The following is a 7,964-nucleotide window of genomic DNA, read 5'->3' as shown; positions in this document are numbered from 1 at the left end:
TCATTCCATGTGGCTGCTATCTATCTACCATGTGAATAACTCCATCATTGTCCCTGCCGCCCCATACGTAGCTTCCCATCATTATAGATACCCTCCTCACCCTACTAGGTGTCTGAAACCCAACTATGAGCTACCATAGTTCCCCTCTACCCACTGTACACACTTTGATCTGGACCACTGTACAGAATTAAAATACCAGGTCTGAGATTGCTTTCCTTAGAAAGCCCTGGTAGCAAGCCTGGGTTTTGGGAACTTAGATTTGGGAAAGGATTCCTCCCATTCCCTAACAGATAGAGGGGTTCACTATGCCTAACATGCATGTTGTTACTTGTTAGGAAGAATTAAGAATAATCTATGTGCAATAGCCGGGCGTTGTGGCGGGCGCCTGTAGTCCCAGCTGCTCGGGAGGCTGAGGCAAGAGAATCGCGTAAGCCCAAGAGTTGGGGGTTGCTGTGAGCCGTGTGACGCCACGGCACTCTACCCGAGGACGGTACAGTGAGACTCTGTCTCTACAAAAAAAAAAAAAAAAAAGAATATCCTATGTGACTACACTGGAAGAGAATTCTTGGGAGCTGGTGCTTGATTTCCTCCGGACTTCACTGGATTGCCTTTTTTCTCTTTCCTGATTTTACTTTGTATCCTGTGCTGAGTCCTGTGAGTGAATCATCAAACCTGCAGGAAGGCAGATTGTAAGAGAACAAGTCATTTAAATTTAACTTAATTGACATTGTTTTATTTTAGTTCTACATCCTATTTTCTACTTTTCTCATCTGCTTTTTGTTCCTTTTGTCTCTTTTTTTTTTTCTTTTTTAAGTGTCTCATTCTGTCACTCCTGAGTAGAGTGCCATGGTGTCATAGCTTATAGCAACCTCAAACTCTTGGGCTCAAATGATCCTCTTGCCTCAACCTCTCAAGTAGCTGGGACTACAGGCTCCCGCCACAACACCCGGCTAGTTTTTCTTTTTCTTTTTTATTAAATCATAGCTGTGTACAATAATGCAATCATGAGGTAGAACGTGCTGGTTCCATATACAGTCTGAAATACTTTCACCGAACTGGTTAACATAGTCTTCATGGCATTTTCTTAATTATTGTGTTCAAACCCTTATACTCTACACTTAGTAAACTTCACCTGCACCCTTCCAAGATGCACCCTAGGTAAATTGTGGTATTTGTACACCATGGAATATTATGCAGCCATAAAGAGAGATGGAGACTATACCTCCTTCATGATTACATGGATGGAGCTGGAACATATTCTTCTTAGCAAGGTATCCAAAGAATGGAAGAAAAAGTACCCAATGTACTCAGCCCTACTATGAAACTAATTTATAGCTTTCATATGAAGGCTACAATCCGGCTAGTTTTTCTATGGGGGTCTCACTCTTGCTCAGACTGGTTTCAAACTCAAGCAATCCTCTGGCTTCCCAGAGTGATAGGATTATAGGTGTAAGCCACTACACCCAGGCCTTCACTTCATTTGAATCAATCACATAATTTTAAATTTTACTAAAATCTTTTCTCATAGCTTTTTAGATTGACTGTATTTTTTCAGTGACTGGGTGAGAGATTACAACATGCATCTTTAATTTACCATAGATGACCTTATATTGATAATATCTCACTTTGTGTACAATGTAATACTTATTTCGATAAAATTCCACTTATTGTCTTATATTGTTCTTTATTATGTTTGTCTGTTGTGCTATTTTTGTCCTATATTTTACTTCCACACATAATGTACTTTTCTTTTTTTTGAATTTTTAAAATTTAATACAATTCAAATCAGCATGTCTGCTTCATTTCAGCTCCTTCACTGCCAAACCAGGGGGACAGAGACTGCTTCAGTTTCTCCGCCTTCTCTTTGTCTGTGATGACCAAGGTATACAGGTATCTGCTGCATTGAACTTTAAACTTCACGTTATCCTTATTTTTCTTGATCTTGACAGACTTGGCATCTTTTCGCCTGGCTGTGAGCAGAAAGTCCTTGATTTCCTCAATTTTCCGAGGCATGACGACGAGGCGTGCGGGGAAGACACGGACCTTCACAACAAGCAGCAAGAGAAGGAAAGCCATAATGTACTTTTCTTTTGCTTTAAATGGCCAATAGATGTTTAGTAAAATTTATGAAAAAATGTTTTCAGCTCGGCGCCTGTAGCTCAAGCGGCTAGGGCGCCAGCCACATACACTGGAGCTGGCGGGTTCGAATCCAGCCCGGGCCCACCAAACAACAATGACAACTACAACCAAAAAATAGCCGGGCGTTGTGGCGGGCACCAGTAGTCCTAGTTACTTGGGAGGCTGAGGCAAGAGAATCACTTAGCCCAGGAGTTCAAGGTTGCTGTGAGCTGTGACTCTACAGCACTCTACCCATGGCAACAGCTTGAGACTCTGTCTCAAAAAAAAAAAAGTTTTCATATTTACCAATGTATTTATCATTTCTAAAGTTTTTAATTCCTTCCTGGTGATACAGCTTCCCATTATGGATAATCTTCCTTCAGCTTTAAGAATTTCTTAAAGCATTTGCTATTCCTGTAACATCAGTCTGTGAGCAACAAATTCTGTTTTTATTCATGTGGGAAAACTTTTTTATTTTGCCTTACCACTTTGAAGGATATTTTAACTAGATAAAAAATTTTAGGTTAAACTTTTCTTGTTGTTTAACCTTTATACCTTAAAGGTATCATTCCATCATTTTCTGCATTACATCATTTCTGATGGGGTTAGTCATCACTCTTTTATTTGCTGTAATGCTATCTGCTTGCTCTGAAGCTACTTTTAAGATTTTTTTTTTCTTTTTCCTTTTGGGGCAGTGTGATGTATCCAGATGTGTTCTGTATTACATTCTTCTTGGGGTTCACTGAACTTGGATCTGCAAATTGATATTTTTCAACAAATTTGGGGAATCGAGGGGGCATTTATTTCTTCAAATATTTCTCTTGCCTCATTCTCTTCCTGTGCTCTCCGTCTGTATCTCAAAGTAGAGGAACATTAGACTGATAATGTACCTCAGGTATCAAAGATCTATTTTTCTTTCTGTATGTGCTTTGGTTTGATAATTTTTTTGGTTTGTCTTGGAGTTCAGTCTGCTGTATTAAGTTTACTGTTAAGCCCATCCAATGAAAATTTTAATTTTTTTTTTGGTTCCAATTTAAGTTTTTTTTTTTTTTTTTCTTTTTTGCAATTTTTGGCAGGGGCTGGGTTTGAACCCACCACCTCCAGCATATGGGGCCGGCGCCCTACCCCTTTGAGCCACAGGTGCTGCCCTTTAGTTTTTTATTATTAAGTCATATACACATAGATCAAGAATACATTTATGCATATGTGGGGTACAATGTGTTGTTTTTTAATACAATTTGGAGTGCTTACATCAAAGTAATTAATATAGTTTTCGCCTCATTTACTTGATTATTATGTTAAGACATTTATGGTCTATACTTGATAGATTTGACTAGTACCCTTTCAGATTAGTGTTTTTCATTATGACACTTACCTTTAAAAAAAATTAAATCTCCGTAGAGGCTGTCAAAAATTGCAATGCTGATTGTATTGCAAGTTTTCACGGTAAGGTATTAGGGAAATTTTCAATTAGCAATCATCATGCCTTGGAACTGACTACAGTATTGCCACCGTGCAAAGCTACCATTGGGTTTTAAATTTCTGCTTCTCTGCTGAAAATCTCAAATCTGTTCATCTTTTATCTCTTTTCCTATAAATTCTCTAACACATTTTAAAGCTATTTTAAAATCACTTTTGTAGGCATCAATTGTACATCTACTTCTATATATTTTTTGTTTTGAGACAGAGACTCACTCTTTCGCCCTGGGTAGAGTGCTGTGGAGTCATCATAGCTCACAGCAACCTCAAACTCTTGGGCTCAAGTGATGCTCCTTCCTCACCCTCCCAAATAGCTGGGACTACAGGCACCTGCCATGATGCCTGGCTACTATGTATTTTCTATTGATTATGGTATAGGTCATAATTTTCTTTCCATCAGGATACTGACACAAAATGATCACAAGTTATCATTGTATGCCTGGTAATTTTTTATTGTCTACTGAAATTTGGGGATAGCTATGAAGACTATGAATTGTTTTTCTCTTAATACATTAGAACTCCACAGCTGATCACCTCCCTCCATTGACCACCTCCTTAACTTGCCCTAATTTTCATAGACCAGACATGCACATATACGTATCAGTATGGTAGGATTGTATATATAAAAAAGTACATCCTTAAAGTGACCATTTCCCTATGTTGACCAGTTTGTTACAGTCCCTTGGGCGTACAAGTCCTACTGTAATGATTCCAGATTTTTTTTTTTTACTGTTCTAGGCTTCAAATTATTTTTACAAGTAATCCTTTCAAATACAATGTCCAACACACAATAAAATATAATCAGGTCTCAAAGAAACACAAGACCATGAAAAACAATCGGTGCAAACAACAATAGAATTATACACACAAGTAATCCAGATAATGAAATTAGTAGACACAGACTATAAAACTACTATGACTAGTAAGCTCAAGGAGATCAAAGCAAAACAAAACAATTTCAGCAAAGAATTGGAAAAGGTAGAAAGCAATATTGCAGATTTGAAAAGGAAACAAGCTAAAATTCAAGAACTAAAAAGTAGTGCCAGACATGATGACTCACACCTGTAATCCCAGCACTCTAGGAAGCCAAGGTGGGTAGATTGCCTGAGCTCAGGAGTTGGAGACCAGCCTGAGTAAGAAGGAGACCCTGTCTCTAAAAATAGCCAGGCATTGTGGTGGGCGTCTGTAATCCCAATAAATAAGGAGGCTGAGGCAAAAGAATCACTTGAGCCCAAGAGTTTGAGGTTGCTGTGAACTATGACGCCATGGCGCTCTATCAAAGGTATCAAAGTGTGACTCTGTACTCCCCCCAAAAAAGAACTAAAAAAATACAATAACCAAAATTAAAAACAATATGCCAATAAATAACTGTAATATATTTATTTATTTATTTATTTATTTTTGAGACAGAGCCTCATTTGTCACCTTCAGCTGTGGCATCATAGCTCACAGCAACGTCAAACTCCTGGACCCAAGCAATCCCGTTGCCTCAGCCTCCCAAGTAGCTGGGAGTATAGGCATCCGTCATAACACCCGGCTATTATTATTGTTGGGGATTCATTCAGGGTACAAGAAACCAGGTTACACTGATTGCATTTGTTAGGTAAAGTCTCTCTTACAATCATGTCTTGCCCCAAAAGGTGTGGCACACACCAAGGCCCCACCCGCTTCCTTCCTTCTCTTTCCTTGCTCTTCCTTTCCCCCACCCTTCTCCTTCTTTCTCTGTCTGCTCTCCACTTCCCCTACCTCCACCATGCCATTAATTGTCCTCATATCAAAAATTGAACAGGATTTAGGATTCATGCTTCTCCAATTTTGTGATGCTTTACTAAGAATAACATGTTCCACTTCCATCCAGGTTAACACAAAGGCTGTAAAGTCTCCATTTTTAAAAATGGCTGAATGGTATTCCATGGTGTACATACACCATGGCTTGTTAATCCATTCCTGGGTTGGTGGGCATTTAGGCTGTTTCCATTTGGCGATTGTAAATTGAGGTGCAATAAACAGTCTAGTGCAAGTGTCCTTATGATAAAAGAATTTTTTTCCTTCTGGGTAGATGCCCAGTAATGGGATTATGGATCAAATGGGAGGTCTAGCTTGAGTTCTTTGAGGGTTCTCCATACTTCCTTCCAAAAAAGTTGTATTAGTTTACAGTACCACCACAGTGTAAAAGTGTTCCCTTCTCTCCATATCCATGCCAGCATATGTGGTTTTGAGATTTTTTTTTCTTTTTTCTTTTTGCCCAGTTTTTGGCCAGGGCTGGGTTTGAACCCACCACCTCCAGCATATGGAGCCAGCACCCTACTCTGTTGAACGACAGGCGCCACCTGAGTTTTGAGATTTTGTGATGTGCACCATTCTCACTGGGGTTAGATGGTATCTCAGGGTGGTTTTGATTTGCATTTCTCTAATAATTAGGGATGATGAACATTTTCTCATATGTTTGTTAGCCATTCATCTGTCTTCTTTAGAGAAGGTTCTATTCATGTCTCTTGCCCATTGATATATGGGATTGTTGGTTTTTTTTCATGTGGATTAATTTGAGTTCTTTATAGATCCTACTTATCAAGTTTTTGTCTGATTCAAAATATGCAAATATCCTTTCCCATTGTGTAGGTTGTCTATTTGCTTTGGTTGTTGTCACCTTGGCTGTTCAGAAGTTTTTCAGTTTAATTACGTTCCATTTGTTTATTTTTGTTGTTGCAATTGCCACAGTAGTCTTCTTCATGAAGTCTTTCCCTAGGCCAATTATCTTCCAGTGTTTTTCCTATGCTTCCTTTGAGGAATTTTATTGTTTCATGCCTTAAATTTAAGTCCTTTATCCATCTTGAATCAATTTTTGTGAGTGGAAAGATGTGGGTCCAGTTTCAGTCTTTTACATGTGGATATCCAGTTCTCCAAGCACCATTTATTGAACAGGGAGTCTTTCCCCCAACGTATGTTCTTGTTAGGTTTATCGAAGATTAGGCAGTTGTAAGATGTTAGTTTCATTTCCTGGTTTTCTTTTTTTTTTTTTATTTTTGTTTTGTTTTTTTGTAGAGACGGAGTCTCACTTTATGGCCCTCAATAGAGTGCCGTGGCTTCACACAGCTCACAGCAACCTCCAACTTCTGGGCTTAAGCGATTCCCTTGCCTCAGCCTCCCGAGTAGCTGGGACTACAGGCGCCCACCACAACGCCCGGCTATTTTTTGGTTGCAGTTTGGCTGGGGCCGGGTTTGAACCTGCCACCCTCGGTATATGGGGCTGGCGCCCTACCGACTGAGCCACAGGCGCTGCCCTCATTTCCTGGTTTTCTATTCAATTCCAAATGTCTATGTCTCTATTTTTGTGACAGTACCACGCTGTCTTGACCACTATAACTTTGTAGTACAGCCTAAAATCTGGTATGCTGATGCCCCCAGCTTTGTTTTTATTACTAAGAACTGCCTTAGCTATACATTTTTGTTTTTCTGATTGGTTCCATACAAAAGGCAGAAGCATTTTTTCCAAGTCTTGAAAGTACGATGTTGGTGTTTTAATAGGGATGGCATTGAACCGATAAATTGCTTTGGCAAGTATAGACATTATAAAAATGTTGATTCTTCCCAGCCCCGAGCATGGTATGTTCCTCCATTTGTTAAAATCCGCTGTTTCCTTCCTTTCTTTCGTTTTTTGCTATTTCCTTTCTTAGGGTTTCATAATTTTCTTTATAGAGGTCCTTCACCTCTTTTGTTAGGTATATTCCTAGGTATTTCATTTTCTTTGAAGCTATGGTGAAGGGAGTTGTGTCCTTAATTAGCCTCTCATCTTGACTTTTATTGCCTTATACAAAGGCTACTGACTTTGAGACATTGATTTTATATCCTAAGATAGTACTGAATTTTTTGCTGACTTCCAGGAGTCTGTGGTTGAGTCTTTGGGGTTCTCTAAGTATAAGATCATATCGTCAGCAAAGAGGGAATGTTTGACTTCCTCTGCTGCCATTTGGATTCCCTTTATTTCCTTGTCTTGCCTAATTGTATTGGCTAGAACTTCCAGAACTATGTTGAATAGTAATAGTGACAGAGGACAACCTTGGCTAGTTCCAGTTCTAAGAGGAAAAGCTTTCAGTTTAACTCCATTGAGTAAAATATTAGCTGTGGGTTTGTCACAGATAGCTTCAATCAGTTTAGGAAATATGCCACATATGCCTATACACTTAGGTGTTCTAATTAGAAAAGGATGCTGGATTTTATCCACTGCTTTTTCTGCATCTATTGAGAGGATCAAATGGTCTTTGGTTTTGCTTCTGTTAATACGGTGGATAACGTTTATGGACTTGCATATGTTAAACCAGCCTTGCATCCCTGGGATGAAACCTACTTGATCATGATGTATGACTTTT

General features: G+C 39.1%; 1 pseudogene across 1 annotated transcript; it reads right to left on the bottom strand.

Annotated features, from left to right (window-relative positions):
* Positions 1-1,751: 1,751 nt before the first annotated feature.
* Positions 1,752-2,502, bottom strand: LOC128583643 (60S ribosomal protein L38-like; annotated as a pseudogene). Its single transcript, XR_008379511.1, has one exon. The product of XR_008379511.1 is annotated as a 60S ribosomal protein L38-like (transcript).
* Positions 2,503-7,964: the final 5,462 nt, after the last annotated feature.

This window comes from Nycticebus coucang, chromosome 4 (genome assembly GCF_027406575.1).
Source record: "Nycticebus coucang isolate mNycCou1 chromosome 4, mNycCou1.pri, whole genome shotgun sequence".
Taxonomy (NCBI): Eukaryota; Metazoa; Chordata; class Mammalia; order Primates; family Lorisidae; genus Nycticebus; species Nycticebus coucang.
Note: the sequence above shows the minus strand (reverse complement) of the source record. Positions and strands in the feature narration are given on the sequence as shown.